Here is a 26,803-nt window from a genome sequence, read left to right as displayed (position 1 = left end):
GCTGGTGTGATCTGCATCACAGACCTCATGCATTTACCCTGTTCTTGGGCTCTGTGATTACCAGGAACTCGATGTATCATCCAGCCCCATGCACACAGCCTCTAGAATAGAGTCAACATAGGTTAGGGTACTTATCTAGCTGGTCAATAAACTTATGACAGGAACCAATTCTTCAAATGTATATATGCATCTTATTCAGTTTTCCCACGCCATCTGTTTATATTTTTAACAGGTTCATTGAGATATAAATCACGTATGACACAACTCATGTTTTTGCATTTGAAGTGTATAATTCAGTGTTGTGTGGTATAGCCACGGTTATGTGACCACTACAACCATCACTTTTAGAACATTTCCATCACTTATAAAAGACTTCACCCGTGAGCAGTCATTCCCCACTTCTCACAGACCTTTGAACTGTGACTACACATGCAGATCAATGGCACGAGGGACATCTACAAACACTTTAGCATGGAGAAATGTCTTCCGTTCTCCTGGGTACATAGTAGTGGCAGTAGAATTTTGGGATTGCAGTAATATGTTGACATTTTGAGAAAATGCCCAAATGTGTTCCAACTGATTGTACCACTTTAAATATACATGGGCAGTATGTAAAACTTCCAACTTCTTCATTCTCGCAACACTTGCCATCAACCACCCTTATTGTTATTCTATAGGATGGCATCAGTATTCCATTGTGCTTTCTGATTTGCTTTTTCCTAAGCATTTTGTCTTTTCATGTTTTGTGTTGGCCATTTGTGTACCTTCTTTGAAAAAGATATATACTCAAATTTTTATTTTTACTTATAAATTCCTTTATTCTAAATATTAGGCACTTATCCGATGTAAGATTTGAAATACTTTCTCCTATTAAATCTTGACAGTGAGGCCGGCACCATAACTTAACAGGCTAATCCTCCGCCTTGTGGTGCCGGCACACCGGGTTCTAGTCCCAGTTGGGGCACCGGATTCTGCCCTGGTTGCCCCTCTTTCAGGCCAGCTCTCTGCTATGGCCCGGGAAGGCAGTGGAGGATGGCCCAAGTCCTTGGGCCCTGCACCTGCGTGGGAGACCAGGAGAAGCACCTGGCTCCTGGCTTCGGATCAGCGCGATGAGCCGGCCGCAGCGGCCATTGGAGGGTGAACCAACGGCAAAAAGGAAGACCTTTCTCTCTGTCTCTCTCACTATCTACTCTGCCTGTCCAAAAAAAAAAAAAAAAAAATCTTGACAGTGATCTTTGGAGCACAGTTTATTTTTGAGGAAGTCCAGTTTACAAGTTTTGTCTGGTGGTTTGTGCTCTGGTGTTATATCTAAGAAGCTATTGTCTCATCCAAGGACACAAAGATGTTTTTCTTAATTTTTGAGCACTTCTACTTGAAAGCAGACACAGAGAAGCAGGTGGGAGAGGGTAAAAGACATCATTCAACTGCTGGATCACTCCTCAACTCCCAAAAGCCTATACAGGAGCCAAGGCTGGGCTAGGCTGAAGCCAGAAACCCAGAATTTCATCTGGGCCTTCCCTGTAGGTGACAGGAGACCAGCACTTGAGCTATTATCTGCTCCCATGTGTGCAATAGCAGGAAGCTGGATCACATGTAGAGTAGTGGAGACAAGTTGGCACTTGGAGACAAGTTGGATGGGGAGTTGGGCATTCAAAGCGGTGGCCTAACCCCTGCACCACAGCACCTGCCATTCTACTAGTTTTATAATATCTTTTACTCTTAGGCCTTTGATCCATCTAGAGTGAAGTTTTGAATGCTGCAGAATATAGTGTCAATTCATTCTTTATGTGGAAAATTAACTTTTTCAGCCCTTTTGTTCAAAAGACTTCATTCTCCACTGAATTATCTTTGTACCTTGTCAAAAATCAATTGACTGTGATGTATGGGTTTATTTCTGGGTTCTCAATTACATTCCATTGATCTACGTTTGTATCTTTATGCTAGTACTACACGGTCTTGATTACTGCAGGTTTGTTGTGAATTGTGAAATAAGGAAGGATGAGTCTTCCAAATTTGCTTATTTCAAGATTGTTCTTTGGGTTTTTTGAATTTCCATATAATTTAATAAACTTATCAATTTATCCAAAAATGGCAACAGGGATTTTGACAGGCATTGTGTTGACTATATAGATCAATATAGGGACTGTGACCATTGTAATTAATAAATTAGATGTATTTTCTTTATTCTTAAATGCCATCAATTATATTTAATAATCTTTAGTGTGCAAGTTTTGCATTTCCTTTATTAATTCCAGTTATATCCCTTGGAATTGCAAATAGAACTAATTTTTACTTATTTCTGAATCATTCAATTCTGTTGTATAGAAAACACAACTGATACAGGTCCTTGTATGCTGCAGTGTTAAACTTGTTATCTAATAGATTTTTTTATGGATGCTACAGAACTTTCTATGACAAAATCCTGTTATCTGAATATACTTGAGACTGTTTAGAGAAATAATACATGAACTTGCCATCTTAAACATTTTTATTTGAATCTGAGACACATTAGTCTCAACTAAGAGTACCTATTTAATTTTGGAATTCGTATACACTAGCCCTTCAACTAGTATAACTTGAAATGAACTCATTCTAAGTTACAATCTAGTATTAATAGAGGATGCTGGGTGTGGTTTAGACTGTGACAAATATACTAGTAGGGGAAGCTGAGTGTGGGGTATATGGAAACTTTGTGCTATGTGAAGTCTTATTTTGTAAATTTAAAACCACTCACATTGTAAAAATCATTCACCCAATCCAAATATATTGACTTGACTTATGGGAACCAAATGTAATCTGTTCCTTATCATTTAAGATTTTAGAAGATACCAGTATCTGTAAGGCTAGTGATTAAAGTGGTTAAGTTTCAACTTTCAATACGGAGCAAGTCAGTGATAAGTCACCTGTCCTTATGTTTTACTTAAATGCATTAATATTTTCCGAAGGTTTTGACCCATTGGATTTAGGGTAAGTGGAACCAGAATAAGTATCATTTAAATAGTGTTTCTATAGCATGAGCACATATAAACATGCTAGCATATGATTTCTAAATCCTCCTTAAAGTCAGTTTTCATCAACAACTCTATCATATGTGTCTTTGTTCTAAGCAAGGTGATGCTCACTATGGAGGAATATAGAGAAAAGGGGAACCTCTCTCCAGTTTATCTAGGTATTAAAAAAAAAAAAAGTAAAAGGACATAAATGATGAGGTAATTTGATTGATACCTGAGAAAACAAATCTTGAAGTACTAAGCATAGACTGGGAAAACATAAGAGTTGCCTGAGGTATTTTAAGAGGCTGCTCTTCCCTGATGGAGTTAGCAGGTACTGCATGCGTGGTTCCATCGTGAATAGTTAGGACAATGGGTGTAAACTACGAAGGAGTAAATTCAAGGCATCCAGGAAAGAGGTTACTGAATGGTCAGAAATTGACAAAGATGGGAGAGGTAGCGAGTTCTGTCACTGCTATGTTCATAACCTTGCTGGAGGAAGTTCTCACATCACAAATAGACACTCGAGCATCTTGGCTTTCAGTATTCCTGCAAATCCAAGGCCCTTTTCACCCAACAAACTACTGAGAAATGTTAAACTACAAAGCTAATTGAGGCGCTGGCTCTACAATGTAGATCTCAAAGAATGTGAGGGTTTAATTGGTCCTAGCTGAATAAGCTAACGGGGCATTTGCAGAGGCCTTGGAGAATATTCAGCAGTGGTAGGATGTCTGAGAAAACCTGTAGCGGAGATACATGATTGTCAAATATAGGAAGGTTTGTGTGAAACTATATAAAAACTAGATCCAATGAGGTACAGTGTTAATTCAAGGCATGGAAGGGGGAGAGTTTGTTGGCTGAGATACTGCGTGGGCAGTATTCTGTTCTTGACAACAGACTTGAACCAGGTTATAAACTCCCAGGAAGTCAGGCTCCAGTTCATGTTCAGATCCATGACAGACCAGAAATGGGACTAGTAGAAGCAGAGAGCTATAGTTTTCAGGAAATAAGATGATACAGGCAGTTGGCACCAAGGGGCAGGACTCTAGACCCCTGTGGGGACAAGTAGGAGTAAGGCAATCCCTAAGTTCTAAAAGTGCTGCATCTTTAACAAGTAACCAGAATATGAACTCTGATTTGACACTAAATACAAAAGATCACATAGAACAAGTCAGAGGCTGGTGAATACCGCTCATGTCTAAGGAACATTGTAGTGGCACCAATAAGGCTACTGACTTGTTTCTAAGTTTTGAAAAATACCAATCTGAGGTTTTTAAAAGTTTTTATCCTTTCTGGAAGTCTGGCCTCCATGAGTGGGTTAGAACTAAGAGACAGCAGTCAGGTGGTCCTAGCTACAAGGATGGAAAAAGGGCTGAGAAATGACACCAAAGAACAGCAGATCTACTTTACTTGCATTTTCCCCTCTGTTCAATTGCTAATGGTTTCCTGGAACATGGTGCTGAGAAGTCTAGAAAAAATGTGTTAGAACTGTACTCAATGAAATAACACCATAGTCCAGCGACTGCCCACCATGGGCAATGGACACACGTTAACACTTGTGTCTCATGTTCATCATTCCTGCACAGAACTATTCCAGATGAGGGACGGGGCTCTGGAATGAATTGGAGTCTGAGTGATGGACACTAGTCTACCGACTGGAGGAGCATGCAAATCTCTAAGATCTTCATCGATAGAGATGTGTGCCCATGGTGTTGAATGAACAGGTTCGCAGAGAAAGATGGCTTGATCAGGATGGCAGTGATTCCTCAACGTTTGGATTCGCAGCTCTCAGTTTTCATCCTAGTGTGAGAAATGGGATTGCGTACCCTCATGTTAAATTTTCTGTGCAGTGAATTGTAAAAGCAATTGCCAATAAGAATTATTTCATGTACACATAATCCCCTGTGCAGCATGCTGCAAATTTATTCATGGTCTTTTCCAGCTAATATGAGGAAGCTCAGCTGTGGTGCCAAAATGACAGGATGATTTATATATACAACTGAAATCCATATTAAAATTCATCCATTTGATCTGATGCTCTGAAAGGTGAAGGGGAATATAAGGGATGTTTAAAAAATAACCCTTCCTGAGGTAAGATGTGCAGGCTGGAGATCAACATCATTGCCCACATAAAGTAGAATTTATGTGTTGCCTATGAATGTCTGGGATAGACACTGATGAAATGACATAAAACCTAATGTGGAAACCAAGCAGAAATAATAGAATTTTAATAGAAGATCTTAGTATATATTCTATTTGAAACCCATTTTATAGATGAAGAAAATGAGGCCCAAGAAATTGAAGTTTCTATAGCTGTTGGTGACTAGATCTGACAACGTGCAAAGCTATTGTATCTGTCTCATTAGGAGGTATTTTGAGTTTTCTGTTTCTTAAAGCATTATCATTATCCTCTTATTTCTAAGATCAAAAGCCAATTGCTGTTACTTGAACTCATTTTCTGTTTCCTACTATTCTCCTTGGTACCTTACTAGGTGCCAACTTACATCTATCCTTCTGCTAACTTTAAAAAATTTGAGAAGCAGAGAGAGCAAGAGCGAGTGAGCGAGCACTCTCCAATCCAAATGCCTGCAATGGCCTGTCTATAGCCAGGAGCTGGGAACTCAAACCAAGTCTTCTACATGGGTGGCAGGAACTCAACCACTTGACCATGCGTGCTGCCTGCAGGAGTCTGCAGTTGCAGGAAGCAAGAATTGGGAGTGGAGCGGGGAACTAGCACAGGTACTCCAGCATGGGATGCAGGCATCTGATCAACACCTAACTGCTAGATCAAATGTCCAATTTTTTCTTTCATCTTTATTTACATTTAAATTTCCAACAGTTTTTAAAGAGCATCCTTATTAGCTTAGTGGCTTAGATATTTTTCTTATATCTCCTAAATTACCATCAAATTTTATAAAACACATCTAATATCTTTCCTAGGACTGAAATCCTCTAGTGTCAGTTTTCTACTGGGTTATATTCAGCTTCTTAATAGCCTTGGGTTCAACGATGGCACTCCAAAAATGAGCCCTATCTTCAAACTCGGCTCTGGAGAAAATGACTTTTCAGTGCCTCTGTTCATGTCACCTATAAAGTAGATGTATACCCACATAATACAGATACAGATGCTTGTCACTTTGCAAACTTGTGCATATTATTACTATACTGAATTCTATCTATGGTTTACATATGAGCCTGGCTTCCATTGTGGTAACAAATTATCTGAGACTTGGTATTTTGTAACAGCAGGAGGTTTATCCACTCTGCTTTGAGGCAGAGAGGCTTGGCTACATCCCATCCAGGCAGATGGCATCTGACAGAGTGCATGCAGGAGGGAGAGAGGTACCTGCTGACACGGGGAGCCAGAGAGCAACCCAGGAGTCAGGCACACTCACCAATAAGAGCTCCCTCCCTGCAGAAGTAACTAGAGGTCCCATGAGAACTATTTAATAACCTTCCAGTAGTTCCACCTCTTAAGGATCCTGTCACGTATCACCATGCTAGGGGCCAAGCTTCCACAATAGGGAGCTCTAGAGGGCCCAGTGGAAGCACACGAGGCCACAGCAGTTCCTATGCTGCCCTCTTCCTGGAGCATTGCTTTCACAGAAGACACAGGTGATCTGACGCACTGTGCTACTCGGTGCCATGACTGCTTCATTGCCAGGGCCTGGGCAGGTAGTGAGTGAAACTTCCTATTTGATCGTCCCACCCTTGCCAATCTGAAGCACGTTTACTCCAGCTGAGTTGGGCTAGTTTCTGCTCTAAGGCCACATATTTTATCCTATCCCTTGTCTGCCCATTCTTCCTCACCAGTCTGTCCTCCCAACTGGGTTCTTTCCTACCATCTCGCTCCTTGTCCATTCTACTCAAAGACCATTTCCTGTATGTAGCCTTCCTTGGTTCTTGCATTTGGAAGGGCTGTTTCCTACTTCAGACCTATCAGTTAAGGACTGCAGATAAGTGCCCAAGTGCTCTGGGTTGCAAGTATTTAGTTGCTGTGGGTAGCATGGGTGGTCTTACCAATATCCGTATTTCCTAGAGCAGTTAGTGCCAAATGAAAGAGCAAATATGGAGTGCTACTTCAAGATAGGGCACTGATTATATGACTTGGCAGAGTCGTTTTGGTTATTATTTTTGCTAACAAAAATGATATCAACAAACTGAAACTGAAGAATTTCTGTAAAAGTAGGTAAAAGATTCAAATATAAACTGGACAGTTTAGGACTCCACAGATGAAGAAATTATTATATTTAAGAGCAATTTTTAGACAAGCATGGAACTTCTCATTAGCAAAATCTAATATTTGACAACAATGGAGTCATAAAGCTGACGAAAGTCACATTAGTTTTCTAGCAAAAAGACAAAGTTAAGGTGCTAAAAGAAACAATTTATTGGTTCATGTAGCTTTTTAAAAAGACTAAATAGTAGACAATAAAAAAACTAAGATATCCATTTCAAGAAAAGTAGAATTAACTCGCAACCAAGAAAATTGTAAACTGACTTTACTTCTTGGCATGGGCTACGTGAAATTGTCTTTAAGAAGAAAATAGATCATACAAAGTGAATATTTTTTCTGTCAAGAAAAGACAAGGGCAATTATACAGTGAGGTTAAAAAAAAGATGAAGGTAAATCATGAGTCCCAAATGAAGTTTTGACATAATTTCTCAGCAACTGATGAAGCTTAAAGAGCAATGTCTTTTGAAATAGCAAAGTCAAATAAACACTATTCAGGTAATTCGTAGGAAAAAGGAAGGCTGGCTGGGCGTCTCCATTCAAGTATAATCGCTTTGGATTTATGATAGCCACAAGCTATAACTACTTTACCATGGTTTTCTTTTCCAGAAAGTGATTTATCACTTATATAATACACCTTCTCAAGGTTTTGAAAAATATAACTTTATGGGGATTGTTAAGACTATATTTATTATTGTTGTTGTTGAATTTTTTTAAAAGCTTAAGAGGCAGAGGGGGAGTGCATTAGCTCCCATTTGCTAGTTCTCTCCCCAAATGCAGCAATTGCCTCTGGCTGGGAAGCCAGGAGCCAGGATTTCAATTGAGGTCTCCCATGTGGGTGCCAGGATTCCAATCAGTTGAGCTATCAGCACTGCCTCCCAGGAACTGCATTAGTAGTAAGCTACAGTCTGAAGTCAGAGGTGGGTATTGTCTGGTAAGAGACATGGCTGACTTAACCCAGCCAGGCCAAATGTCTACCTCCACTCACATTTTTAATTCTAAGTTCAGCCAGTTCTCCCATTTCATTCTTGTCTCTAATAAACTTCTATAATCAAATGTAATACTTAGAGTTGATCTATATTCTCTATTTACAAACTTTATAACACTCATTTTTAAAGCAAAAATACAGCATATTATTTTAAGAAATATATTGGAAGTAACCAAAAGTAGGTTAGAGATTAAAAGAGATGAGGTGATGTCTTGGCCTACATCGTTGTCTATTTCTTCTACTTTTATTTTAAAGGCAGAGATAGAAATAGGTAGATATAGATATTCCATCAGCTGGTTCACTCCTCGGATGCCTGCAATAGCCAGAGTTGGGCCAGGCTGAAGCCAGGAGCCTTGGGATTGTATCCAGGTCTTGGAAAGCAGGGACCTAAAGACCTGAACCATCATACCTGCCTCCCAAGGTATGCATTGTCAGGAAACCAGAATTTAAAGTGGAGCTGGAACTTAAACCCAGGCACTTGGATATAGGATATAGTCATCCCAAGTGGCATTTTAACCCCTGTGTTAAACATCCTTCCAGAGTTCTTCTATTTTTAAATAAAACTATCCTATTTTCCTTGAATTCAGTCATTACTTCTGAGTAAATCAAGTGCATACTATTTCATCCAGTTACTTTTCCTTTTATTAAACTCTATATTTTTTTCATGAGATGCATCAAAACTCAATAAGAAAAGGCCAGGGCAAGGGTAATCTGTGATTTAAGCTGTTCTTATTTTACTGATTAAATATAATTGTGTATTGGGTTCCTTTTACTGATTAAACATAAGACATTGAAGCATAGGCCAACCTAAAGTAAAGTGAACTCAGAATCGTGGAAATCATTCCATGATGTAGAAAGCCAAGTACATCTGGATAGGAGAGAGGCAAGCAGTAACCTGCTTGTGGACTTAACCCTCTTAGAGCTCAGCTGGGCTGTGATGGCATCCAGGGGGAAGGCCAGACTGCTGGAGAACTGTAGGCCAAGCACTGGTACTTAGAGGACTTAGATCCCAGTTTGTGGAAAGGAAGTTGTAGACCAATGCTACTGGCTGAACCAGGCAAATGTGAGCTTTGGATTCAGAAAGGCCTGGGATGAAATCCAGTACTAGTTCCACACAGTTGTTGAACTTCAAGTTTTATGTTTCTCATAATCAAAATGGTGATTTGTTTTGTACACCTAACTCTTACCTTCCAAACTTGCCATGAAGTCAAGAATGATTTGTGCGAAGCATATGGCACAGTTCATGTATGTAGCACACACTTAAGAACATTGATGTGACCATGTATTTTGAGAACTGGAAATTAGGAGTTCCAGGTAGCGGCCATCCCTGGACAGGTGACATTATGACCCCTGGGGGTCCACGCTTGCAAAATGGAGGAATTGGAAGATGAATGGGTGTTCAGAGAGCAACTTTCATCCTCATAGGCAGAGCTGAAATGCTCACAGAAAATGCTGCATGAAACAATGGGTATGAGATGGATGCCCACAGAAATTTTGGGGAACAGGCTGGGCCTCACTCACCTTTGGGATGCGTGGGGTCACTGTTGAACACATAACGGTGATGGTTGGCTTCAGTTTGCATCTGCTCAGGCTCGGTCACTCAAAGAGCTCCAGGCTTCATCCAATCTGGCTCAAAATCCAGCTGAACTGAGTGCATAGGCAATGACTTCCAAGTGTACATTTAAATGGTAAAATTTAAAGTATTTATACCTGAGCCCTACTTCCTATGATTTTTATTTAATTGGTCTAAGGTAGCCAGGGTTGCAAATAGCTGAGCTATATTCATTAGTGACTTTGGCTAAAGGAAGTTGAAAAATTGGCACTGAACACTGATTCCTCCATGACGGAAAAGTTCTCCTAGCCCCTTCCTCTTGATTCTGGTTCTAGAAATGATAATTCGGCCTTGGTTCAATCTCCAGTTCTAATTTAAGCTAGATATTAGCTGTGCATTCCACAGTTTAGAGTCGATTTGGCAGCTCTTTATGTAAAGCAGTCTTCTATAATATGTCCTCTTGAATAAAATCTTAATACAGAGCAGTAATGGAGAAAATCTAGTGTTAAATGAGCATGTGGAGCCAATGTTAAGATCTAGGCCATATTTGCCAAGTATGTCAACACACTTTACGAAGTTTTATGCCAAAATAATCTCCTTTGTCCAAGACTGCAGAAAAGGCTGAGCTTATGCCTTGGTAATGGGAGTCTTTGCTTAGGTTTCAGTAGACTTTGCCTTCCTGAGGGCACCCAAGGGGCTAACATCTGTGACGTTAGTAACTCTGCAGCTTTGCTGTCATTTCATCCTAACATACGTGACTTTACTGACTTATTAACTTATTATTCCATTCAACTCTCCAATAAAGGTTAAGAGAAGATGGTTTCTCGCCATCACCACCACCCCCATCTCCCAAAGCTTCCCTTGCTGAGTGAATCGCAAGGCTCTGGCGTAGGGTGAAGAGGCCAGTGAGTAGTGTGTTAGTTTGCCTATTTGTGCCCCGAGTCTGTGATGTGGCTGCAGTCTGTTCATTTACTTGTCACTCCATATGGCCCATTGACAGCTGATAGCAACTTTGCTCATCATTACAGCTGGGTGGTTGACAGATGACAGATGTCAATTGGAGATGGCTCTCTGACACACCACCAGCCAATCACCACGCACTCCCCAAAGGTGGGGACAAGATCCCAGCCAACAGATGGCTTGGCCTGTCTAGATTAGACAGTAATTACACATTTTGGCTCAGAACCACCTTTTTTTAGGGTTTCATTAAGAAGTTGTCACTCAATTCCATATGCACTGATTTTCTCTTCCCCAAACATCCTTTCACTGTCATTCAGGCACTTGTCAGAAGTTCACACAAGCACATTTTCAGAGACTCTGATCAACCATCAACCATACTCCAGAAAATTGAGAGCTGAAGCCAGTATCGTTCTATCATCTCAGATAAATGAATTCTGTCCAGCAGCTTTGGGGAAGTCAAAGGGGCTGTAGGAAAAGACTTGGTGCTTCCTGTAGAAAAATGGCATTCTAAAAGGCAGTTTATTTTCTTATAGCTTTCTGCATATTATTGCTCATGTTTGCATTTCAAGAAGATTGTTCTTTTTCCCAACTGGGGTTCTCCATCTGATTATTTATGTAACAAAGTCCCATGTGTTTTGGCCTGGGGCCTGATATTTCAGTTGGGTCCGATCAGCTGGTTACAGAATGGAGGGCTGATTGAAAGGAGCCCTCGATCGGATGGCTAGGAAGCTGCCTGCCCAAGGACACTCTTCGTCTGGGTGCTTCTTCCATATCCTGTGTTAGGATTCTGTGCCCTGTAGTTCTTTCTCCACTTTCAAAGAATTTTCTTGTGGGAGAATCCTTGTCTCATTAATATAAAAATATTTTAAAGCCCTTTGTGTATACCTAACAGAGGAATACAATTCTTCATTGAAAAGGTTAGAAAAAATCCTGAGTAAAAACACAGAAGATAGAACTAAAGTTCTGTTTGTTTTGTTCTTGTCTACCAGGAAAGGAACTTTTTCCAACACAAGCGTAAGATTCTTTTAAAATCATTTTGAATTGAAGTTTCCCTAAGGGAAGGAAAAATATATCCCCAGAAATCTGATATCTTTGTCTCAATGAGTGCCATGGAGAAATACATTCATATATGTAAAATAAACTCATAGCTATGAAATATTGAAGGCAAAACCTGCTATTTATTTATTTCAGAAAGAGCACCAGATAGAGATCTTCCATCTGTTGGTTAATGCTCCAAATGCCTGCAATGGCCATTTGAGCCAGGTGGAAGTTAGGAGCTGCAAAGTTGATCCAGGTCCCCACGAGGGCGGCTGGGGCCCAACCACTTGTGCCATCACCAAGGCCTGCATTCACACACAGTTGGAATTGAGACTCGGACCCAAGGATTCTGGTATGGGATACGGGCATCCCTACAGGTGTTTAGCTATTACGGCAAATGCCTTTTCCCAACTCATTTGTTTTCATGAAATTTCCTGTCTTAGAGATCTAATTCAATTTTTTGTTTTAATTTATTTACTTGAAAGAGTTAGAGGTAGAGACAGAGAGGGGTCTTCCATCTAAAATAGCCTGCAATGGCTGGAGCTGAGCCAATCTGGAGCCAGGAGCCAGGAACTTCTTCCGGGTCTCATGTGGGTGCAGGGGCCCAAGCACTTGGGCCATCCTACGTTGCTTTCCCAGGCACATTAGTAGGGAGCTGGATCAGAAATGGAAGAACCAAGACTTGAACCAGTACCTGTATGGGGTGCTGGCACTGCAGGCTGGGCCTTTAACCTGCTGTGCCACAATGCATGCCCCTCAAATTCAGTTTAAATAATTTTAGTCTTTGAAGAAACACAAGGGACCATGATCAAGAAAAAATATATTTCCAAGATTGGGTTGTCCACCACTGTTTCTGCACAGTATTGCTACTGATGACCACACACTCGACATACACAGCTGCACACCATTCCGCTTGTCATGGGCACTTTGGAACTTCACGGCTTCCACAGCTCTTGCCATGTGTGATGAGGGTACGTGTCCATGGATCAGACGGAATATTGAAAAGTACACTTTGAAAAATCTGCATCACCCCAAGCCAGGAACACTCTAGGGCCTGTGCAGCTGTTATACATAATTTGTACATTGCTTATTCTGTTTGCTTTGGAGTTGCCTTCATTCTTTAAAGCTACTCAGAAGTTCCCACCTTCAGGCTAGTATTGGAAGTTCTTATAGCTCACATTAGTAATGGCCTGGGTAATCCACATATTTGCAGTCCACATACTTGAAAATCAAATCGTTTGAAATTGTACTGACAAATGTGCAATCATTCTGTTTTTAAGAGTCCATAGAATGCACTTTATGTGAATAACTGCTAGATGCTCATCTTCTACGGGGGCTATTATCACTCCACGTGTAGCTGTTGGCTCTTGTCCCCTAATGGAGCCAGAAATCGCAGATCAAGCCCAGGACTGGTAGCTGGCATGACTGTCAGCTGTGGGTGCTCCCAGAAGCTGTTCTGGGGCAGTCCTTGGGGGAAGCGATCTGCCAGATGGCGCTCTTGGCGGTCGAAGGCAGCATGGAGAAGCGAGGTTTCAGGTGAAGACAGTGTTGGCAGGATTCAGCAGGGGGCTCTGAGTGTCCTGCCTCGGGTCTGAATGTCTGCGCCTCCACAGCTGTACCTGCCTGAAGCTGATGGTGGTCTGTAGAATGTGAACACACAGGTCCTCGGGCCGCCAATCACTGCCCAAAGCTGTCTCCAGAGGGGGCTGACGTGAACCAGTGGCAGGAGATTCTCAGGTGCTAATGGTCAGAGATGCAGAGAGCCGGGGCGAGACAGATTCTGGTTATGTTGGAGTAGAGGTGGGGAAGATTCTGACTGAACTGATGGCTTTGGGAAAATATTTATGCACTTGTCCCATGAGGCCAGATTGCTTTGCTGTAACTAAAGAGGTTTGTTGGAGCCTGTGCTGTGGTGTAGCAGGTAAAGCTGCTGCCTGCAGTGCCGGCATCCCATATGGGTACCAGTTCAAGTCCCAGCTGCTCCACCTCCGATCCAGCTCTCTGCTATGGCCTGGGAAAGCAGTAGAAGACGGCCCACGTCCTTGGCCCCTGCACCCACTTGGGGGCCCTGGAGGAAGCTCCTGGCTTTGGATCCGTCCACCTCTAGCCTTGCAGCCATTGGAACCAGTGGATGAAAGACCTCTTTGCTTCTGCTTTTGCCTATGCCTAACTCTGCCTTTCCAATAAATCTTTAAAAGTGTTATGCATGGTGGGGACAGATAAAAGGGGAGGATGGGAGAAGTAAATGACAGAATAGATGCAAATACCTGGCACAGTACCTCATGTACGCTAATTAATTTGCAACTGTTACTTTCTCTCCATGCTACTTATATTTAAAGTGTCATTTCCCTGCTTAGAAATGCTCACTGTTCTTATTTCCTACAAAAAATATTAACTTTGGCATTGAGGATCATGTACCAATGTCCATCTAATATCTTGACCAACTACTCCACACGTGAAACCTGATGAAATCATTTTTTAAGGATTGACTTATTTACTTGAAAGTCGGTTACAGAGAAGGAGATCTTCGAACCATTGGTTTACACCCTGGATGGCTGCAGCAGGCTCATGCTGGGCCAGGCTGGAGCCAGGGACTTCCTCCAGGTCTCCCATGTGGGTAGTAGGAGCCAGCACTTGGGCCACCTTCTGCTTTTCCTAGGCCATTAGAGAGCTGGATTGGAAGAGGAGCAGCTCACACTCAAACTGGTGCCCACATGAGATGCCATCATGGCAGGCAGTGGCTTTTCCCAGTGTGCCATGATGCTACCCCTCTACCCACATCAAACCTCTTTTACCCAAGGGTGATGGTATTCAGGAAGGCCCATGAATCCTCTGAAATGGTGGGAGATACAGAAAGCACGCGTTTCTAGAAAAGGCTCCCGTCCCTGGGAGACAGGATGGTATTTGAAATTCCAGCCTACCCTTTTCTTGCTGAGTGACCTTGGCAAATCTTTAAGCCATTTCCCTTTCAGTGTTGTCACCGGTTGAAGATGAGATACCTCATGGCATTGCTGGGAGGATTATGCTAACATAGGCAACACCACTGTGTGTCAAGCGGCTCAAGGCACAGAAATCGCACATGTGTTGCCATCCTACTGCCATTGCTGTTTGCATGGCAGTTTTCACCCTCCTATCTTCAGCTTCATGGGGTCTGTGGCCAGAAACTGGCAACTGCTACCCCACTGATCTGACTGGCTCTTCTCGGCCACATCCCCGTCCCTGTGGCCTTGCTGGCACCCCCTGAGGCGTAACTCAAGTGTGCTCAGCCTCCAGCAGTCCGGCTTCCTACCTGTGAATTCCATACTTGTCAGCTTGCTCAGCCAGTGCACTGTAAACCAGCCCTTCTTGGGGGTACTACCCAGGTTTCCAACTTGTATCTTCTTTCTTCTTTATAAAAAACTGTAAGCACTGGGAAAGGCAAAGCCTTTCATAGGTGACTTGGTGTTCTACTCTCAACAGCCTCAGAGTAAGTAACCCTAACTGAATAGATGCTCAGATATCGCACATCACGTGTGTCCTAATGCTGCTCAGCCATTGCCAGAGTACATGCCAGGTAATGGGTGAGTCCATCATTTTGGGAGGGATCATTTGTTGTGGATACCTAGTAGAATACTTGGCATGATTTAGGTGCTCATTAAATATCGATGGAATGGATACATAAATTAGCGGCAAAGTTACGTTAATGTGTTTGGAGTTGATATCAACATAGCTGAATTTTATGATTTAAGTTTGGAGTTAAGAGAATAAATTTTTCCAAAAACTACCACTTTTGAAGTAAGTAGCAAAGGGTAGCCACCATAGGGAGTACTACAAGGCACTAAAATAACTGCTGCAGTGGGGTTGGTTAATAGAACCTTCTTAGTGTAAGAGGGAAAGAGAGAAGGGCAAGATTCATTGACCTTCCCGAGGCTTTTGATTTACTAAATGACACTCTTGGATGAGCTAATTAAGGTTGGCTTTCCTGCTGCAGTGATAGCTGGCTTCTGATCTCATTTGATTAGCAAGAAGAATCAGGAGCTGTTTTAAAGCCATCAGCCTGATTTACTACTATACCTATCTGATGATGCCTCAGGCTCAAGAACTGTTGGCCTTATTTTAAAATTATCTTTCTGATGTGAGAGAGACGCTAGACATTCATTTATGGAGCAAGGGTGATGCCTTTTCAAATGATGCTCCCTTTGTGAGTCGATACATTCACCAAGAAGGGAGATTCTGAACCAAGAGCTCCCTGACAGCGGAAATATGACTTGGTGGCACACTTCCTTAATGTACACGAAAGCCAGCAAATCTGAATCTCAAAAAAGCAGAGAAGTAACATTGTGGAAACAGTCTAGTTAGTCTACCTAATTGACAGTTCCCAGGTAATTTGCTAATGTCCATGCAATTCTATTTCAATGGTCAGATCTTGGCATTTTTTTCAATAGCTACTGGTTTGGCTCTGCTAAACCATGTCCTACATTGAACGACAGACTTCTTAATAATGGGAGAGAACAGCTACATTTATTTTTTAGGCTGAGACATAGATTTAAAGTGTTTTACACCTACAGAAAGCTTTTCATTCTGTTCTTCCTTGAATGTGAATTTTAATTCTATTCTCCATTGGCTGCAGTTAAATATAAAGCGTGGAAAGCAATACTCTTTTTAAATAAAAGAGTATATTTTTTAGGAGCTGAAAATGTAGATTTATTTCCCTCAGACTTTTGAAGACAGACTATAAACAGTTATTCAAAAAGTTGAACTGAACTCTAAGACAGGTAGAATTTACAAGAGGATGATGAATTGGGCTGTTGACCTTTCTATTGCATAGTAGAGAACAGCACAGTTTAAAAGCCTGTTAGCCACATGCACCTACATATGACTCAAACCATTCTGTCAAGGCATTTACCCAAGGGAATGGAAGCATATGGCCATACAGTCTTGTGTACCAGTGTCCATAGACTTATTTGTTTAGCCCCCAACTTGGAAAAACATCAATGTCCATCCATGGGTGAATGGGTAAAAATAAGTGGCTTGGTCGTACTCTATAAAGCTACGTGACTTAACAATTAAGAAATGGATTGTTGATGCTTACAATGACACTGTTGAGTGATGGAAACCAGACAATGAGAGTAGACACTTATTTGGATAAACTTCTTAAAGATGCAGTCAATTGTGATAGAATGCCAGTTGCCTAGGGAGTGGTGTGGAGGTTGAGTGAGATAGGCATGGGGAGTTGAGGAGTAGATTATTAGTTCTGTTTCTCGGAGAACCTTAAGTAATGAGGTATGCAACTGTGTGTGTGTGTGTAACAGAGAAATGGGGTTCTTTTTTAAGGAACTGGTTCACACAAGTGTGGAAAAAGAAGTCCAAAATATACAGGGTAGACCAGCAGGCCAGAGAGATCCAGGAAGAGTAGCTGTTTGAGTCCCATGGCCATCTGCTGCAGAACTTACTGTCAGAGGAGGACAGTCTCCATTCTCTCGAGGCCTCTACTAACGGTGATGCCCAGACTCATGAGAGGCAACCTGCTTTACTCAAAACCTGAGTTACATGTCCATTGCTCCAAAGAGTACCTTCACAGAAACATCCAGACGAGTGTTTGACCAAACTTCTTTGCACTGTGGTCCAGCCAAGTTGACACAAACAAATAGAAATAACACAAATAGGGGGAGAGACAAGGATTATTACAGAGCTCAGGAAATTTGGAGGACTGTATATATGATCATTATTGTAACTGGAGCCTGGCTTTTAGAGGATCGATCATAAGTTTTATTACACTGTATACTTTACATATGCAGTTTTATGTGTAGCTACATTTCAATAGTTTCAAAAATTGATGAATGATTTTAATGTCTTCACTACCAAAAATAGTTGAAGTGACAGATGTGTTAGTTCGAATCTTTCCATGATGTACACATAGATTAAAACATATTATGTTCTCAATATAATTACTAAAAATTTTAAAAAGGAGCTTGTATGTAACAGAATCCACAAAGAAACAAAAGTTGATTTTACCTAAAGGATAAAAAGTGAGCCACTCTGCTCCGAGCAGTAGAGGGAGAGACCTCCACAATCTCATTTATGACTTAAATGACTTCTGAAACACTTGTCAGCGGAGAAATTCAATTTTTGCACATGAACATATGGACACTATCTAAGTTCTACTTTTTGGATATTTCACACTGGAAGAAAAAAAAACATGAGATCAACAGTATTTTTAATACTTCTTGGTATACATAAAGACTTCACATTTCTAATATTCACTCTTCTTTAACATGGTTTTTAGAAAGAGTCCATTCTTTGGTATGGGGTGATCTGGGCTTATGAAATGGGTGATGGGCACGTCACTTTCTGGTTTACAAATGCATGCTGACAGGAGCGATGTGTCCCTGTGCATGACGACTTCTGCAAGATGATGGACCCCAAATGGAACATCCTGCTTGCTTTCCTTTCTCCTAGACCCTACATGCAGCCCCAATAATAATTGGCAAATAATGAATTTGGAAGCAAAACAAATCTTCAGATGATGCAATCTTGTAAAAAAAAATTCATCTCATTATAAATACTAATGAGAGCCTATAAATTGTGCCATGGGAAAGTCCAAATACCAAGTTGACACTGTCTCTGGGCCTATGAATCTCAAGGCCTTCAGAAAGAAGGATCACTCCTTCTGGAAACAAAGGGAATCTAAAGGAATAACTTAGTTGAATTTTTTTTTTTTTGACAGAGTCATTGACAGAGAGGTCTTCGTTCCGTTGGTTCACTCCTCAAATGGCCACTACAGCTGGTGCTGCACTGATCCAAAGCCAGGAGCCAGGTGCTTCTTCCTGGTCTCCCATGCAGGTGCAGGGGCCCAAGCACTTGGGCCACCCTCCGCTGCCCTCCTGGGCCACAGCAGAGAGCTGGACTGGAAGAGGAGCAACCAGGTCTAGAACCGGTGCCCATATGGGATGCTGGCACAGGCCCCCTAAGTTGAATTTTTTAAAAGATGCTTTTAAGCATTTTCTAGTCCACAATGTTGGCATCTGAAGCTGGTGCGACTACAAGATCACAAAATAGTTCCCTTTTCTGCTTCTCTTGGTGACCTGAGAAGACTTGGGAGAAAATACCTACGGAACTCATGTAGGGCACCAGAGTAGAGACAGGGATCCTTCCAGAGAGCCTGCAGACTCTACTCAACAGTCAACTAGGAAACCAATAACAGTCAATTGGAAGGGGACGGGGGACAAATTTATTATGGCAAATGGCACAAGAAGCATAAGGGAGCTTCAAAGCATTCATGAGAAAATGGAATTGATAAATAAGCTTTTATTCAACATAGGCTCCATAAAGTTCTGAACACATTTGTAAGTGATGATCCCAGCCATTTAATTTGTCCCTGAGGAACTGAAGGTCTTGGCAATTCAACTATGTCAATGCGGTCTTTTTTCACATGATTGGCGGGGAGTGCTTTCAAGATTTTAAGACTACCGAAGAGTCAGAATGAGTCAAATTGATGCTACATTGGGTACCAAATGACTTCCTTGTTCAGTGGGGTGGAATGAGCACTGAGGTGGGAAAGCCTTTCCAAGTGTTTGCTAAGGCTTTGGCAAGCAGATGTCATTGTGCACTGGCTCTCCAGATGGCAACCAATAAATACTGCCTCAACCATTCCAAAGTCCAAATGCTGTGACATTTGCTCTTGATTGGTCTGTTTGTGTTTTGAATGGACCACTTCTACCTCTGAGTAGCTATTGCTTGGTTTGTGCTTTGTCCTCAGGATAGAGGCTTTTTAGTTATTTTCATTTGAAAGGCAGGGAGAGGGAGCTTCCATGTGCTAGTCCACTCCCCGCATGGCTGCAATGGCTGGTGCTGGGCCAGACCGAAGCCAGGAGCCAAGAGCTTCTTCCAGATCTCCCATGTTGGTTCAGGGGCCCAAGCACCAGAGGCATCTTCTGCTGCATTCCCTGGGGCATTAGTACAGAGGTGGGTCGGAAGTGGTGCAACCAGGTTGTACACCCATATGAGATACCAGCGGCATTCCAGGCAATGGCTTAACCTGTTTTACCACAGCACTGGCCCCAGCGTAGTTCTGATAAGGCCTGTTCCAATTCTTTGAAGTAATGTTTTAGGGTTTTAATCCCACTTGTTTAAAACTTCACTTCAAAGTTCTGTTGTCTGCAGCTGATCTGGGTGCAACAGGTTTGACACCCATGAGGCAGAAATTTTGCTTTAATTTTTCTGTAAAAAAAAAAATTGGACCATCTTGGAGCATCTTGTACTGTTTTCCCAAACACATTTTCAGGGAGCTGTATTGGAAGCAGAGCAGCCAGGATTTGAACCTGTGCTCATATGGGATGCCAGGATGGCTTAACCTGCTGAGGGATAGCACCAGCTCTATCTCTTAACACAAGTTATCCATTTCGAAACTGCCATTTGCCTCCCACAAATTCTTTGCAAAACATCAATGATTTCACCATTCTTATTCCATTCAAGATTCAACTGCAAATTTGGTCTATGCTTTTTTCAGTTTTGGCAGAATTCACGTTGGCCTGAAAGAGGCACTTCTCAAACCGACATGTCCTCCTTCTTAATGCCTCAAATACTGCATCTGTTCAGACACATTATAAAAAGTCGGTTTATTATAAAGCAAAAATTTTTAAATCCATGCACAATGTTTTCATAATACACATTTTCCATGAATGACTTGAAGACCCTTGGTAGAGAAAGACCAACTCTGAAGACGGTGGAATCCGATATGAAATAGTCATACCAAAATGCTGTTTCCACTTGGAACCCTTCCTTGGCTTATGCATGTGTAAAAAGAAGGTGGATCTGTTTGGAAAAATTTCTTTTTCTGGGTAGAGAACTATGTATGCGATTATTCATTCAGCCCTTGGGTTCAGATGTCAGAATCCAGGAGAAATGGTAGGGGGTTGTGACTCCTCATCAGTATTCTCCATAGGATAGTGCAGTCACTCTCATTAATAACCCACAGGGGATATTCACTTGTGAATCTTAAATACTCTTGTAGTTATTGAATAATTTATATTTTTTCATAGCATTCCTGTAAAGGAGTTGCCGAATGGTCAACATCATTACTCCCATCTTACACTTGAGGGAGCAGAGCCAGAAGGAAGTTAAATGATGTGGGTAGGTGCAGACTGGCTTAGGCAGAAGGAGAGCAATACCTTGCCTTATATTGTTGCAAATGAGTTCAGTTCTCTAGGGGAGTCCAGTTCCCTTAGTCTCTCATCCACTACTCTCCGGTTTTCTTTTACAGAAGAAAACCAATGCTTCTCCCATAAATATTTGTCTTCCCCAGGAACATCATAAGTAAGACTTAGAAAAATGGAACAGAGACACTTATTTTTCTCTTGTAGCAACCCAAATGTCTGTTGCTGTTTCTTATAGCCACAGTAGGGCTTAGGTTGTCTCTTAAATACAGGCATTAACATTCTATATGCTGGGCTGGGTGGGAAGCTAGAAATGAGGGAGGAGAGCCATTTGCTTTATATTTTTCATCACTAGAGGGTAGAGATTTCTCAAATGCTTGTTTGGTGTCCCGCATATTAAAAGCTGTGTCTCTGAACAAGCTTTTCCACTCTACCCCTGCACACGTCTCCTGTGATCTCTTCATGTGCAGACAGGAGAAAACAAGTGTGGTAATTGCTAACTTAATTGGTGAGCATGTATCTCCAGGCTGCATGTACGTGCCTTGTTATGTCAGACTGTTCCACAATTCTCAGTTGCTCCAGAATCTTGCTAATCCCAAGGTGGGCAGGGTGCATGACTTCATTTTCAATCACTGCACTAAATCCTATGCTCTAGGTGGTTGAAACTGGTGGGAGTAGACTTTGAGGAAACAGAGGGGATGCACTTACAGCATGTCAAAAGGAGGCTCCCATATGTGTTTGCACATCTGGTGCATGTAATCAATCCATTGGTGATGTCGGCAAATGGAGCAAGGTGCCCCTTAGGACTACGGACAGTGTACAAGCCCCGCAGTGTTGAGGCCAGGGAACTGAGGCTTAGAATTTATCCTAAGGCTGAAGACAAAATTGCTTATAGACTCTGCACATAAAAATGATGAAACATAAGCTCACAGAAATCCAAAGATTTTAGAGTTGACAGCATGGAGAATATGCAACTTGATTCCCTCTCCTATGATAAAATGAAACCGAGTTCCAGTTAGGTGAAAAGAGTTGAGAAAGGGATCATTTCATGTGCTCTTTCTTCCTCAAGGACTTGGAATACTTTTCGTTCTGGCGTTTGTGTCCTTCAGAGTTAACTCTTAATGAGACTTGACATTGAGATGAGAAAGGTCGCTAAAAGGAAGATTGTTAATGTCTTTGTTTTTGGACTTCATATGTGATTGTGTCATGTCCCAGAATTCAGAGTGCTACATATTGAAGAATATAGTCATTTCCTTATGACCACCCTAAAGTCACAATATGAGTTAATTGGAAGTCATTTCTTATGATGACCTCTGTGCATATTTACATCCTAGCTTCTTTTGTTCCCTTTCATCCCAAGTTAGAATGTTAAACTTAATCCCACATGACTTTTTTCCCTAAACCCTCTGTAAAAACCATATACTTATGCTAATTTAACAATCATATTTATATACTATCATCGAGGCAAGCCAAATCAGTCAACAGAGGAAGTAAAAATATCAAACTTTCAAACATCTGTTTTCCTCTCTCTGTTCCTAGTTCAGTACCTATTTCTAAAATATCCTCTTTTGAAGTCAAATTCTAGGGGGTCTGATGAAGATATGAGCCCTCAACTAGGAAAAAATGACATATCCACATACATAAAATTCCATTTACAGCTTCTAAGGAATATAATGATTGGGTCAAGAGTTACCATTACCGATTACCTTTAAGAAACCGATTCTGTGTTTTAGGGTGAGTTAGCTGAACTTAATGTTTAACACCCCCCCACACTGTACAAACTGCAGAGCAAACAATATTAAGATTACAAATACATTTGAGGATTTATAAATAGAACTAGTGAATGAGCCCAATGAAAAAGCCATTAGACAGATACAAAAAATTTGAAATAACTGAAACCTGTTGCCAGTTGGCACAATGGAGAGTTTTCAGTGAAAAATTGAGATACTTATGAGAATTACTAAAACAGTAAGGATTCAGAATACAAACCAGATGAAGAGCTGCTAGTGTTTAAGTTTTATTTCATATAGAACCAAAAGTATTGGGTGCTGGTGTGGTTACAATGAGGAGTTCTCTAAAACAGCCATCCTAGCAAAGTGAGTTAAAGGTCAAAATAATCCGTGTAGAATGTGTATATTTTAAGAAAAGCAGGATTATGTGATGGTGTTGCAATGCACAGTTAAAATAAATGTAGTGCACTGGACCTTAAATTCCTCAATTGACTCTTTGAAGAACCACTTTAGGGGTAGGATCCTCATGAGGAGAATCCATCAATCAGGACTCTAGGAATTCTAGAAAGTGCAGTGGGTGCACATTTCATTGAAGGGTGCACATACTTTGGTAACTAAACACAATGAAGATGGAACTGCAAGTTATAAATCTAGAGTTGTAATACAATTATTCATTAAAAGCATTATTTTGAACATGAGACTGGACAGGACAGAGGGAGGACAGTATCCTCAGTTGAAGAGAAACCATGATTCCAGTACTCAGAGCGCTGACTGGGAAGAAATGGTGTCCATGAAAAGTGTTAAATGACAACATTACACATCACTTGGGTATGGGCAGCAGGAACAGTTTAAACAATGTAGGAAATGGATGGGAACAGTGAAGACATGTTTGTGGGAAATTTTTCTGGGGGATAGGGAGTTTGGAATTGGGTTTTTGTTGTGGGAAAGATTTAGAGAATTGGATAATACAGGGAAGAGGTGCCTATTTTTCTTAGTTTTACCTGCTGCTGTACTAAAGTAGTATCCCACACTAAGTCGTAGGCTGAAGGAGGTGGTCTAATCAGTTTACAAGTTAGAGTAGCACTAATAAATGAGTGGATCAGAGCTGACCATCCAAGACTCCCTCAAGGCTGTGTGTGGTGAAACCCTATAACATCAAGGAGTACCTGCTGTTGTAACAGGGGAAACCAATTAACTCTGTGACAATGCTAGCTAGTGGGGCTGTGTAGTGTCACCTAGACAGAACAGCAGGACTCAATATACCCTTTCTATCAAGCTCTTACTCAGAAGATGTGTAATTACTAGTCTGCCTTCTTTCAGCTGTCTTTGAGGCTACAGTCTTAATGAGAATATAAGAGATGTTCTGAGAGGTGGAGAGGATGCATCTCCTTAAGGAGCAGGATTACCTTCTCGGTGGAAATTCTTGCACACTCAAAGACTTGAATAAAAGGACAGATTATCTGGGGAGGGTACATTTGTGAAAGGAATGGTTTATGGGATATATCCCAGAATACATTCTGGATGTGCCCAAATGTCAAACAAATACATGCCCTTGATTAGTGAGTTTAAATGCTTTCAAGCATGAAAATACCTTATTTAATTTTTTTTTCCTGTTGTGGCCTTGTAGAAACTGTGGTATTTCAGTTTGGACTTTCTGGGAGCAATCAAGTCTGTCCCTGTTCTGGTGAACATAGAGGGAGGGCTTATATTTATTTTTGTTTTTACTCTTTAAAATCCTATTTCACTTCTGGTAAACATAGAAAAATCCTTCTATAATATCATTTAATTTGTGTATTTATAATTTCTTTGGCAATCACAAAGTTGTATTGCCTTTTGAACCACTGGGTCCTTGGATATTCACAAGTACCTGATAAGTGACTTGGACCCTCTGAGACACCCCTATTCATCTCTTTCTCACACTTTCAGGTGGATCTTAAGTTCAAAAATGCTGCCTTGATTGAAGGGTAGCAAATAAGAGAGAAAGGGAAAGCCAATAGGCACCTACATATTCAAAGAATAAACAGCAAGTTCAAGTAAGAATTTGGCAAATAGGGGTCTTTGTGGGAGACTTAAGTTCTGTCTATAATGCCAATAAGACACATCTAATTCTGGAGGATCATAATCGGTATAGAATCTGTTTTCTGGGCTCTGCTAACATCTGGAGTGAAGGAAAGACATTGAGGGGCAATATTGACAAATTAGATGCCATTCAGACCAACTTTCATCTTAAGGATGGTGGAACCCCTCCAGGTTTCTAGAGTGAGAAAGACTTAATACGAAATGAGTAAAGAGAAAAGGTGTGTATGTGTAAAATCTCTGAAGGACTCCATTGCCCAGGGGAGCAACATGTTGTACCCATGAACAGGATGAAACTGGTCTAAAATACACTGTTTCCCATCCCATGGTCCCCACCACTCGTGGGGAGTCTGCTGCAGAAGGGAGCAGGGGCCTTGATGACAGGACAGATGTTGCCAATAGTGGGAGGCGAACCATAGCCTGCCTCCTGGGTGTAGCCACAAGGAAAGGACCAGCTGCCAAAGATCTGCATGAGTTCCAAGGGGAAGGGAAACCCCCTGAAGGGGTGTGGGCATCTTATGTGATACTACAGTAACCCCTGAATCTCTGTCCAAGTTGGAAAGGACTTGAGGGATTTGAGAAAGTCTCTCAATTCTCTCGCTGGGGGCTGAGCCAAGGATCTTGTTATTGTTACCCCAGGAAAACACGGGGCAATCCTATTCTCAGTCTAAGCCAGAGCTCTTGGAAAAAACTTCCTCATGTCTCATTTCCACTGAATAATAAACCATTTTGGTTTCTTTCAGGTCTGCCAAGAGTGAGTCTCCAGAGTTTGAATTCTAGCTCCCGCTGTTCACTAGCCATCTGGCTTTGGTCGTGTTATTTAAGCTTTATGATCCCGAGTTTTTTTTTGTGTGTGTGTGTAAACTGTGGATAAAGTGCCACATAAAATTGTTGCTACATTAAATGAGATGTGTAAGATGCTTATATAATGCCGTTTGTGGAGATGGTGGCTCCCTTTGTGCATGTTGGAGGACCATGAAGTTGGGATACTCCTTTGTCTGTACCTGCACTGTTGGTTGTTGCTTTACAAGGGTGGGGAATCGTTCGGTCTGGCCCTGCGTAGGCAACCTCAGGCAGGACTTGAAATTCAAGAAATCTACATTTTTAAGTTGATAATTTTGTATACCCTGTGAATGTCATAAATATCCAAGGGGCCCTTGGCAAACAAAGTTCCCCACCCCTGCAGTTCTCTCAGGTTGACTTGCATCTTGGTGCTGATGCCCTCCCTACTACATGGTTTTGTCCAACCTCAGCCTTGTGTTCTAGACTTGGTGACCCAAGGATGGCAGCCTAATGGAGGGGATAGGAATACCTCTAACATTTTCCCTCCAGTGCTATGTGCAGCAGGAAGAGTTACTGCGTGCCTCACCTCATTTTATTTTTTCAACTTTTATTTAATATAAATTTCCAAAGTACAACTTTCTCCCCATAATATCCCTTCCATCTGCAACCATCCCATCTCCTACTCCCTCTCCTATCTTGCCTCATTTTTGAATTGGCTAATAACAATACTTATCTTTAGTGTGTTAAAATTCAGTGGGCTGATCTGTACATTTCCTGACTTATGAGGTTACATCCAAATCCCTAAAGTGGAAAATATTGTAGATCAAAATGCTTTTTTTATATTTGACAGGTAGAGTTAGAGACACACAGAGAAAGGTCTTTCTTCCATTGGTTCACCCCCCAAATGGCCGCCACGGCTGGCACACTGTGCCGATCTGAAGCCAAGAGCCAGGTGCTTCCTCCTGGTCTCCTATGCAGGTGCAGGGGCCCAAGCACTTGGGCCATCCTCCACTGCCTTCCCAGGCCACAGCAGAGAGCTGGACTGGAAGAGGAGCAACTAGGACTAGAACCCGGCGCCCATATGGGATGACGGCACTGCAGGCAGAGGATTAACCCAGTGACCAGCGGCACTGGCCCCGATCAAAATTCTTTTAATACAACTAACTTACCAAATATCATGGCTTAATCATGCTTGCCTTAAACATTTCAGAACACTTACATTACCCTACAGTTGGGCATTGCAAGACAGTATTGTACTGCATATCATTAGTCCAGGAAAAGATCAATATCAAAATTCAAAGTATAATTTCTACTGAAT

This window comes from Lepus europaeus, chromosome 6, assembly GCF_033115175.1.
Source record: "Lepus europaeus isolate LE1 chromosome 6, mLepTim1.pri, whole genome shotgun sequence".
Classification (NCBI taxonomy): Eukaryota; Metazoa; Chordata; class Mammalia; order Lagomorpha; family Leporidae; genus Lepus; species Lepus europaeus.
The sequence above is the reverse complement of the archived record's forward strand: the minus strand, read 5'-3'. Positions refer to the sequence as shown.